The sequence below is a fragment of the Trachemys scripta genome, chromosome 7 (genome assembly GCF_013100865.1).
Source record: "Trachemys scripta elegans isolate TJP31775 chromosome 7, CAS_Tse_1.0, whole genome shotgun sequence".
Taxonomy (NCBI): domain Eukaryota; kingdom Metazoa; phylum Chordata; order Testudines; family Emydidae; genus Trachemys; species Trachemys scripta.
Genome location: NC_048304.1, coordinates 92,569,479 through 92,581,975, shown reverse-complemented (window position 1 = coordinate 92,581,975; position 12,497 = coordinate 92,569,479).

Below are 12,497 nucleotides of genomic sequence, written 5' to 3'. Positions count from 1 at the left end.
GGGGGGCTGCACTGGGAGACTCTCCAATGCAGCACCTAGCCACGCTGACTCTATGCATCATGAGGCTACTCAGGAAAAGGAGGCAGCAAGAGAGAGAGGCCGAGGAGGAGGTGCCCTTCCCCTCCCAGCTGGGTCTGTGAGTCCCTGATCTCACAGAGTCTCAACGCTGCAGGCACCCAGCCCCCAGGTGCTAGAGGGGCTGATACAGAGAAGTCAGGACCAGTCAGAGCACTTCCCATGTCATCATGAAAACTCACTCCTGGAAAGCTGGGTGAGGTAATATGCGCGGGGGGCAGGTAATATATATCAAGGTGGGTGAGGTAATATATTTTATTGGACCAGCTTCTGTTGGTGAGAGACACAAGCTTTTGAGTTTTCACAGAACTCTTCTTCGGGAAGAAGACAGAACTCCGTGAAAGCTCCAAAGCTTGTCTCTCTCTCACCAACAAAAGTTGCTCCAATAAAAGATATGACCTCACCCACCTTGTGGCTCTAATTTCCTGGGAACAACAGGGCTACACCAACACAGCATACAAAAATGCAAGATTCACATGAACAGCACAGAGTGACCAACGTCACACCAGGACACTATTTTCAGGATTCATTTTAGCATAATGTCATCATCACACCAAGGAAGTAGCACTATCAGCACAATGAGATAAATATAGCCACATGTGCATGCCAAAAATTCACAGTACAAGCACACTGGGCTCCACACAGCAGGATAGTAGTGTCAGTTTAGCTCTCGGCTTAGTGGGGATACATTCAGGGACTGAGTCCAAGGGTTCAGCTAAACACAAGGGCACCTGCAAATAGCTGTACTAACAGCAGGATCTACACTGGCACAATAGGAGGAGTTGCATGTCAGGGCACTAATTCCCAATCCCAGTGCAAGGCAATATGGGCTCCAGGCACCAGGTCTTTAGTACCAGAATTTGTACTCCCAGGATGGAATTATACAAGTTACAGAAGGCAACTCCCAAGAAACAACAAGGCACTTGACCAAATGGCTGGGTGGACGTTAAACAACCATCACCAGCCATTGTGCGGCAAGTGAATGACAATTAGCATTCAATGACCACCATCACCAGAGAATTACTCAACCCTGGGACTCAGCAATGCTCCCCCCACAACATGATCACTAGCCCTTCCCTTAGGAGACAATTCAGGTTTCCCCTTCCTACCTCCTCCACAACATGGTGCCCGGACTTGTGTTTGCCAGAGCACATGGACTAAACCAGGGGTAGGCAACCTATGGCACGCGTGCCGAAGGTGACACGCGAGCTGATTTTCAGTGGCACTCACACTGCCCGGGTCCTGGCCACCAGTCCGGGGGGCTCTGCATTTTAATTTAATTTTAAATGAAGCTTCTTAAACATTTTAAAATCCTTATTTACTTTACATACAACAATAGTTTAGTTCTATATTATAGACTTATAGAAAGAGACCTTCTAAAAAAGTTAACATGTATTACTGGCATGCGAAACCTTAAATTAGAGTGAATAAATGAAGACTTGGCACACCACTTCTGAAAGGTTGCTGACCCCTGGACTAGGGTATTTCCAGGCTGGACAGTTCCCAGGGCAGGGGGTGGGGTTGCCTCCTTGCCCAGCATGGGGCAGGAGCGGTGACTGCGGGCCAGGGGGCCCCCTGTGCTGCTGGAGGGTCCTGCTGGAAAATGAAAGGGTCTGAGGGGGAAGGGCAGGCTCAGAGTCAGTCTGCCCTGGCACTGGAGATGGGGGGCACTAGGACTCTGCGGCAGCAGTTGCTGCTGGGAGGCAGCACACGGAAGAGACAGGGACACTGCTCCAGGGGCGTAAAAGGTGAGCGGGGGATGGGGGCAGCAAGTCGGGGCCAGGGGACACTTGGGGAAGGCACGGGGGACCACAGGTGGGGCCAGAGGTGGACACCCGGCCCCAAGTATTGCTGGAGCTGGGACCTGCCTCTCCTCCTCCCAGGAGTGGCCAGCTTGCTGGAGTTCAGCTCTTCCCCCTCCCCTCCCTGCTGCCGATCAGCTGGGAGACAGCTGATCAGTGCAGCTGGGGGAAGAAGCTTGGCTGCTGCTGGCAAAGCCTGCCTTGCTGCAAGAGCCCAGGGTCGGCAGCGCCAAGCTTCAGAGCAGAGTGTGGGCCCCGCTGGCGCCACTGGCGCTATGTTAACCCCTAAGGCACCACTTTTTGAAACATGCTTAGTGGGGTAGCGGCCATGACCCTTGCTCCACCCCCAGCTACGCTACTGAGTGTTGGAAGTCCTAAGTGATGTAGGTGGTTAAGTCCTATTTTCATAGGTGACTGAGGTACTTAGGGTAGGATTCACAAAGATATTTAGGTACTTAATGCCTTTTGATTTTAATGGGAGTTAGGTGCTTACGTAAATTTGTGAATCCCACCCTTAGGCGTCTAAGTGTGATTGAAAGTCAATGGGACTTAGACTTCTAGGTGGCTACGTCATTTTTGAAAATGGGACTTAGCCATCTATGTCACTTTGCTCCTGCAATGCTGAGCAGAGCTATGCCTAAATACCTTCAAAAGCTGGCCCTTTCCTGTGCCTCAGTAAACTCCTCAATGAAATTATCCCCATTGATACTGCACAACCATGCTGGGTGCTGTGAGATTTGTATTATTTAAAACACAAGGAGCCAGACTGCTCCACATGCAGGACTAACTAGTTTAGGTGACACAGGAAATGGTGTGATTTTTGTGTTCCCTCTAGGTCATTACCATGAGGGAGAAAAGGAAAGCTTTGCTTGTCACAGAGTAGGCAATCAGAGATCTGTAGGAGGCTGAGGCCATCTGCAGGAAGACCATGTGTCTTGGTGGGGGGTGGGGGGACTGGAGTATGTCATAGAATCATAGAATATCAGGGTTGGAAGGGACCTCAGGAGGTCATCTAGGCCAACCCCCTGCTCAAAGCAGGACCAATCCCCAACTAAATCATCCCAGCCAGGGCTTTGTCAAGCCTGACCTTAAACACCTCTAAGGAAGGAGATTCCATCACCTCCCTAGGTAACCCATTCCCATGCTTCACCACCTTCCTAATGAAAAAGTTTTTCTTAATATCCAACCTAAACCTTCCCCACTGCAACTTGAGACCATTACTCCTTGTTCTGTCATCTGGTACCACTGAGAACAGTCTAGATCCATCCTCTTTGGAACCCCCTTTCAGGTAGTTGAAAGCAGCTATCAAATCCCCCCTCATTCTTCTCTTCTGAAGACTAAATAATCCCAGTTCCCTCAGCGTCTCCTCATAAGTCATGTGCTCCAGCCGCCTAATCATTTTTGTTGCCCTCCGCCTGGACTCTTTCCAATTTTTCCACATCTTTCTTGAAGTGTGGGGCCCAAAACTGGACACAGTACTCCAGATGAGGCCTCACCAATGCCGAATAGAGGGGAATGATCACGTCCCTTGATCTGCTGGCAATGCTCCTACTTATACAGCCCAAAATGCCGTTAGCCTTCTTGGCAACAAGGGCACACTGTTGACTCATATCCAGCTTCTCATCCACTGTAACCCCTAGTTCCTTTTCTGCAGAACTGCTGCCTAGCCACTCGGTCCCTAGTCTCTAGCAGTGCATGGGATTCTTCCATCCTAAGTGCCTATATGTCTATACATTGTAGTGTCTATGTATTGTGTATATTCTAAGTGTCTATATATTGTAGCTGGGATCAAGCCTCCCAGCCCTTGGTGACAGATTTGTGCGGGGGGGCTCAAGCTAGTGCACTAAAAATGGTGGATGTTCTGCAGTGCGGATGTTACAGCTTGGGCAGCAGCTTGGCCTCTCCTAGTTTGGGTGTCTAGCTCAAGTCTGTGCCAGAGTTACAACATCCACACTGCTATCCTTAGCGTGCTACTCGAGCCCTTCTAGCTTAAGTTTGTCTGGCAGGCTGGCAGGCTCACTCCCCTGCAGTCTAGACATACCATGAATTACCCCCAGGACCTGCTGCCCCACCCCTCCCCTCCACAGCAGCAGATATCCACTGGAGTTGTGCTGCCAAGGCCTCCTGCATTGGTCACTGCTCCCACAATCCCCACAGGGGGTTCCAATCTGCAGAGGAGGCTCTGTCAGTATTAATGCATATGAAGAATTCCCCGTGGCTTGTTTGGGCAGGATGTGTATGTGGGAGAATGCTTGTCTGTTGTCTCTCCCTGGTACCTTCCCACTCTCTCTCCATGTGTGGAACCCCAACACATGTGCAGGGGCTGCCATTAGGACTGGGACAAGGTAGGGAGGGGGAATGATGCCACTGAGGCAGTAATCCCCCATTTTGTGCCCTAGCCTGGGCAGTGATCTTGATTTGGCAGGAGAAGAGGGGGGATGTAAGCCTTTCATTGGAATGGTTACTGCTAGTGAATAGGATTTGATTTTTATTGATTTTTACTATCTTTAAATACTAGATGCTAGGCTTTAAATGTGTTCAAATACTATTTCTCGGTACAATGTTGTTATTTATATTGCAATATTGCCTATAAGCCCCAAACAGGGATTGGGGGTCCCAGTCTGCTGGGCACTGCATAGACATTAAATGTGTGTATGTCTATACAGTAAAGATGGTCCCTGTGTATACTGTACATGCATACAGTAATGACAAGATGAACCTTGCCCCAAAGAGCTTGCAGTCTAGAATATAATGTAGTTCTTCAGCCTTTGATGCATGTTACAGTACCTGCCTCTTTGATGAAGCTTTACCACCATAAGCAGAATGACATTTACATCAACTGCCTTCTCCTTTCCCACAAAAAGAATGCACCAGGGAAGGGAGAAGAACTGAAGGCTCAGTGAAGTCCACTAAGAACCTTAGTATTCTAGTTGGTTAACCCGGAAGATACTCAGAAACTATGGCAATGAGTGCCATTATAAAGCTCTTAGGTAGGCAGGATTACACAGTAGTATCAGACAGTACAGATGTATTTAAAGATGGGTCAAAATTGTTCTGCCGTTTTTTGCTAGTGCTTAAAACCCAGCAAAAATTACTCATTTATTTTCATCGTCCAAACTGAAAGGAATGCAAATCATAAACAAACAGCATTACAGATTAAAAGTAAATCCAGAGTCAGAAGATTCTGTGGTGTGTTTGTTCTTCTGTGGGGAGGGAGGGAGACGAAGGAGATGCACTCATATCTGATCATCATCTGCAAATGAGGAGCAAGTGGCAACTGCTTTCAAGTAAGACTTGCTCCAGTTTTTGGCAGGCACCATATAACCTATTCTTCAATTTTAATGTCCTTTCAGTTTTATAATCTAAGATTTTCATTCACCTCATTTGTAAAATAAAATCAATGTTTTTTTTTAAACATTTGACAATGTCCCTCCAAAACTCATCATGGAGGAATTTACGCGTATGTACCCAGAGTATTTTTAGGAAAGGACAGTCCCTATAAGTGTACACCATTGTACCTTGAGAGCTTTTACATCTCCAGCATAGATCTGTGTCAGCTTCCCCCATTTCATGAAGTTTTAAATGGTGTATAGGAAAGGCTGTGAAAAAGATGCAGATGGGACTGGAAGAGTTTTTAGAGAAAATATCTATTAATTATCTTAATCAAAGTAATCTAACTGGTAACAATTTAACAGCTGGAATAGGTTCAGAAGTGTTGGGTATTTTAGGAAGGTTTTATTGTAAGACTTTGTAGTCCTATGCTGTGAACTTATCAAAAATTCAGATTTCTTTCTATAGAGCAGGGGTCGGCAACCTTTCAGAAGTGGTGTGCCAAATCTTAATTTAGTCACTCTAATTTAAGGTTTCGCGTGCCAGTAATACATTTTAACGTTTTAGAAGGTCTCTTTCTATAAATCTATAATATGTAACTAAACTATTGTTTTATGTAAAGTAAATAAGGTTTTTAAAACGTTTAAGAAGCTTCATTTAAAATTAAATTAAAATGCAGAGCCCCCCGGACCAGTGGCCAGGACCTGGGCAGTGTGAGTGCCACTGAAAATCAGCTCGTGTGCTGCCTTTGGCACGCATGCTATAGGTGGACTACCCCTGCTATAGAGGCAGAGGGTTGAAAGAAAAAGGTGGCAATTAGCCAATATCTAATTTGCAAAGCTGATGCTGTTCATTGCTTGCTGTGACGGTGCATATTTTGCTTTTTATTTACCTGGGTTACTTAAGGGTATTGTCTGTTAGTACTCGCCATATAAATATAAAGTGTCCTGTGGTTTCCAGTTTGGGGATTTTGATATTTGAAGAACATTGGATCTCTCCTGAGTTGTCATGCAAAGTAACCTTGCTAAAAGTGAGCATGTGATAGTCAGAAGACTGTCAAAAACTGGAAATCATTCAAAGGAGCATTCTGTGGAATGGTACAAAGGACTAAGGGTGGAATTCACCCTGTGCTGGCCCTCTGCATAAAGTGGACCAAGGAAACAGACTAATATAGTACCAAATATAGGCTTAGTTACAAACCAGGCTCTGAATCCTGAGGAAAGAATGCCAGTTTAAGTTGGAACTGTGTTACCAGAGGTTTCTGCAATGATTATCCATACAACTAAACATGACTTTTGTTTTTTATTTCCAAAGACTAATCTCAGTTTAAAAGAAATCCAGATAGTTTTTTACCTAAACATTTTACCACAGCAATCACGGAGAGTACTGTGGAAGCCCACAGCAATTAGGCATTTGATAGATAGAGAGAAGAAGCAGTAGGATAAGAATGAAGGGGGAGAGTAGAGGTCTGAATGGATCCAGGTATGATAAGAAAATTTAAAATACAGGCAACAGTAATAGCAGGGAGAATACTTAGAGAGATTCACCTGATACCACAGTCAACTGTGGACTTCATCCTTGTGGTTTGTGACGTTACCAAATATGTCAGTTATTTATTTCCTTGTATTACGTTGTTGCTTGGCGTTTAGTCTACATTGTATTCACAAAGTCCCTTTTTATCAGCAGTGAAAAAGATTGGCTCCAAGTCAGACCTATTTATCAGGTAAACTGTTGAGTGCTTTGGCTGGGATCTTTATCTAATGAGATCTCCATCATGCAGGTATGATGTTTGGCACTTATTTAACTTCCTATTTATGGTACCAGAGTATGTGTGTCAAGCAGAATGATGAACTGTGTCCCCTCAAGCGTATTTGTACGGGGATGGGGGAATTAAGGAGTTTTCCATCTGAAATACAGCAAATTATGTCAACAACTACATTTAGGTAAATTTAGCCCCAGGTATGTGCCTAGATGCAACAGTGATGGGCACCGTAGATATGCATAAAACAGATCAAATGAAGGAAGGAGAAGGATTTTGAAAGCCCTCTGTGACGGGTTGGATCACAGAAACCCCCTTGGGAGTGGCCACCCAGTGTACCAAGACTACCCCTGTTCCTGTTTTCCCTGCCAGCTCAGGACTCCAGCACCCTGTCTTGCTGAGCCAGACACTCCCGTCTGCTCCAGCACCGACCCAGGGTCTGAATCACTTGTCCCAAAGCTGCAAGTTTACCTGAAAACAGCTCCCAGAAGTGTGCTTGTCTTTAGCACTCAGATGCCCAACTCCCAATGGGGTCTAAACCCAGATAAATCCGTTTTACCCTGCATAAAGCTTATGCAGGGCAAACTCATAAATTGTTCGCCCTCTATAACACTGATAGAGAGATATGCACAGTTGTTTGCTCCCCCAGGTATTAATACATACTCTGAGTAAATTACTAAATAAAAAGTGATTTTATTAAATATAGACAGTAGGATTTAAGTGGTTCCAAGTAGTAACAGACAGAACAAAGTAAGTCACCAAGTAAAATAAAATAAAATGCGCAAATCTATGTCTAATCAAACTAAATACAGATAATCTCACCCTCAGAGATGCTTCAGTAAGTTTTTTCTCAGACTGGACACCTTCCAGGCCTGGGCACAATTCTTTCCCCTGGTACAACTGTTGTTGCAGCTCAGGTGAGAGCTAGGGGATTCTTCATGATGGCTCCTCTCTCTCCTTTGTTCTCTTCCATCCCTTTATATATCTTTTGCATAAGGCAGGAACCCTTTGTCCCTCTGGGTTTCCACCCCCTCCTCACTGGAAAAGCACCAGGTTAAAGATGGATTCCAGTTCAGGTGACATGATTACATGTCACTGCAAGACTTCATTACTCACTTGCCAGCACACACATATACAGGAAGACTCACAGGTAAACACAGCCATCTGCAGACAATGGGAGTCATCAAGATTCCAAACCATCATTAATGGCCCACACTTTACATAATTGCAATAGGCCCTCAGAGTTATATTTTATATTTCTAGTTTTAGATACAAGAGTGGTACATTTATACAAATCGGATGATCACACTCAGTAGATTATAAGCTTTGTAATGATACCTTACAAGAGACCTTTTGCATGAAGCATATCCCAGTTACGTTATATTCACTTTTTATCATATTTTTTTAAAACTATCCCAGTTACATTATATTCACTTATTATCATGTTTTTATAAAACCATATAGACTGCACAACGTCACACCCTCCTATGGCAGGTCCATAACATTTGCTGCACAGTGATGTATTGACTTTTGAAACAGCTGCATCTGGAGCAACCTGGCAGTAAGATCAAGTTCTTACTGGGATTGAGAGAGAAGTGAGCACAAGAAGTCTGGAGAAAGTAGCACCAAAAGGCAGATTTTAAACACCAAAGCACTCAGCGACACATTTTTTTTTAAACAATAAAGAAGAAAAAGAAGAAGAAAGGAAATGGCAGAAAAGGGAGAAGAGAGGAAAAGGGGATGAGAACAAGAAAGATGATATTCATATACACCTCTACCCTGATATAACACTGTCCTCGGGAGCCAAAAAATCTTACCGCGTTATAGGTGAAACCGCGTTATATCGAACTTGCTTTGATCCGCCAGAGTGCGCAGCCCCCCCAACCCCCCGGAGCACTGCTTTACCGCGTTATATCCGAATTCGTGTTATATCGGGTCGCGTTATATCAGGGTAGAGGTGTAGTTGGTATTTTAGCCACTGTAACCCCTAGGTCATTTTCTACAGAACTGCTGCCTAGCCACTCGGTCCCTAGTCTCTAGCAGTGCATGGGATTCTTCCGGCCTAAGCCTATATGTCTATACATTGTAGTGTCTATATATTGTGTATAATCTAAGAGTCTATATATTGTAGCTGGGATCAAGCCTCCCAGCCCATGGTGACAGATTTGTGCTGGGGGGCTCAAGCTAGTGCACTAAAAATGGTGGATGTTCTGCAGTGTGGATGTTACAGCTTGGGCAGCAGCTTGGCCTCTCCTAGTTTGGGTGGCTAGCTTGTGGGAGCTGCAACATCCACACTGCTATCCTTAGCGTGCTACTGAGCCCTTCTAGCTTAAGTTTGTCTGGCAGGCTGGCAGACTAATCCTCTCACTTGTGTCTGTAGCAAAAATCTCTCTCCCTCCACCCCTACCATATTCAGGTGACATTTCAAAGCCTCTAAACATTTGCAAGATAAAGCTTACATCTGTATTGTACTTGAGAGCTGAAACTGGTATCTGCTGACAATGAATTTTTCCCAAGGCATCATCTGCTCAGAGACACCTACCTGAAATGTAGTTCACATTCTTTTCCATATTTGGAATTACTCCAATAAAATATTCAACCTGTCAGGATCATTTATCTATAGCTTTCTGGTTTTGTAACTTTTTTAAAGTCCTATCTTGTAGTGCTTCCAATTGGCCTGGTTTAGCAGCTACTAGTTCCACCTATTTAATAGGGTGACCAGACAGCAAGTGTGAAAAATCGGGACTGGGTTGGGGGGTAATAGGAGCCTATATTAAAAAAAGCCCCAAATATCGGGACTGTCCCTATAAAATCGGAGCATCTGGTCACCCTACCTATTTAATGACCATGTTTGACAGCAGCAATTGTGACACTTGTAACCTGGATTCAGCTCCTGAACCAATGAGAGAGGCGACACTATATTTCCTCCAGTTAACTTGACAGCAAAACCAAAGTCCAATGATACATTGAGCAATATTTTTACCAACGTGGTCATTCTAAAGAAAACATGATATCCAATGACAAAGTCCAGAAATGGGAAACTTTGTATTGTATGGCCAGTGTTTTTTACTGTAGGTTGGGGATTTGGTACACCGTTCTTCAGTGCAATAAGAACTTAGTTATATAGATTTTTGCACAAATGAAATGGCAATACTAACAAATAATACCCTTAAATAATCCTGGTGAATAAAAGCAAAATATAAACCTTCACAACAAGCATAATCAGTTTTGCAAACAAGACATTAGCTAACTGCCACCTGATTCTGCTCCTACCAGTACTTGACTTTTGTCTTTTGGCCTCTCTGCTGGTATCGCTACCTTGACTACCTGTCATTGGATGTCTTTTTCCATGGCCTCTTTGATTTTCAACAGCTTCACTGTCGAAATTGGGAGACTGAATCCATTAACATGATGGTGTATATCTTGTTCCTCTTTCTCCAACTCACTGATACTGGGTTTCTGTGCCCTGCTCAGGGTGTCAGCTAACACCAGTAATCATCTTGGACAATATCTGATCTCTACCTGGTAGTGCTGGAGATATATCAACGTGTGCTGCAGTGTCTTTGGAGAATTAAGAAGGGACTTGGCCATGATTGTCTGTAGGCATTATGGCCTGATATCACTTTTACTTGGTGGCCATATGTGATGGAACTCAGCTCTATGTACATTAATGGAGAAAGGACCACTTGTCCCCAGGATTACTATGGACATTAATGGTGTGGAGGTTGCTCCAGTTATCCTGGGAGACCTGGGTTATTCTCTACTTCCCTGAATAATGAAGACATTCTCAGGCTGCTTGGACAAAAGGAAGAAACTTTTTAACTACCTCCCTCAGTAGGAGAATGGTAGTGGAGTGTGTATTTGGCCAGTTGAAAGGAAGGTGTTTCTGTTTGCGGCTAGGGCTGGGGGTCAGTTAGGGTGACCAGACATCCCGATATTACCGGGACAGTCCCGATTTTAGGGGACTTGTCCCGTGTCCCGACCTTACATCGGTCGGGATGCACTTTATGTCCCGATATTGGGGGACCGCGGCAAGCCGGTGCTGCTCCCCGCTTCTTCCGGGCCCTGGAGCAGCGCAGCTGAGCTCCCGGCGCTGGCCGGCAGGAGCCTGCAGAGTGCTGCAGCCCCACTCCCCAGGCACGCACAGAAGCAGGGGCGGGGCTTGTAGGTGCCTGCAGTGGGCAGAGAGCACCCCTGCCCCCGCCCAGTGCAGGGAGCTCTTTGGGGGACGGCTCTGGTTGCTGGGTGGGGGGCAGGGATGGTAGCTCGGCTCAGCTTGTAGCTGAGCAGCAGCAGCTCGCGTTGCTCCTGAGCCACCGGCCACTCGCTCTAGGTAACTGCTCGCCTGCTCGGCCCCCTTTCCTCTGGCTCCCCGGTTCCAAAAGCCTCCAGTCCAGGATGGGGTTTAAAGGAGCAGCCCCCTAGCCATGCTGCCTGCCCTGCCCTCCTCTGGGGGCCGAGGAGCTCTCTGGAGTTAGGGCAGTCTTGCAGACCCAGCAATTGCTGTTTCCAGAGCCGAAGTCTCTTCCCCTGGAAGGGAGGGGACCTGGGTGGAAGGAGGCGTTTGTAAATGCACCATAGATTGAGTGGCTCTTGTTGATATACACAAGTACTGCTGTGTGCTCTCTTGAACGGAGTGGGTGTGTGTGGGGCTTTGGTTTCTGCTCTCTGCTAAACAACGAAGGCTTAAAAATGTGAAGAGGAGGACCAGAGGAGAGGAGGACCAGTCTGAGGGGAGCAGAGTCTCAGCCATAGGTGTGTTGGGGTATATGCTAGGTTGAAAAGTACCTCTCAAGACCCACTATACAAAAAGAATTGGGGGTTTGTTGTTGCTGGCTGCCGTGCCTCCCCGGCCCGCCCCCGCCAATTTTTCCTCCTGTGCTCTGGGGGTTGTTTTTTTTTTTTTCTCCGCCCCCCGCGTCCCGATATTTCACTTCTGTCATCTGGTCACCCTAGGGTCAGTGCCTGTGGCCAGAGCCTGGAGCTAGGGGCACGTGCTGTGCGGCCAGAGCCAGGGGTTGGAGCCTGCTGCCACATGGCTAGAGCTGTGGGTCAGCGCTTGGGGCCAGTGCCCACCACTATGTGGCCAGAGCCTGGAGCTGGGTGCTGGAGCCTGGGGCTGTATGGCCAGAGCTGGGGGTCAGCACCTGCTGGCGCTTGCTGCTGCAAGGCCATGGGTCGGCCCTCACTGCCTTGCGGCTGAGGATCAGCACCGGGGCTGGGGCCGCACGGTTGAAGTTGGGGGTTGGCATCTGAATCCCTGCAGCTGGAGGCTAGGGCCATGCGGCTGGAACTAAGGGTTGATGCCCAAAGCCCCATGGTCAGAGGAAACTGCCGGGCGGCTGGGGCTGGGGCCCAGAGCCAGTGCCTCCTGTTGCACAGCCAGAGCCCGGGAGTGGAGTCAGTGGCCAGCACCTGCCACTGCATGGCTGGAACCAGGGGCTGGAGCCCGAAGCCCCGTGGCTGGAGACCAGGGCTATGTTAGGGTTACCATATTTAAAAATTAAAAAAAGAGGACACTCCACGGGGCC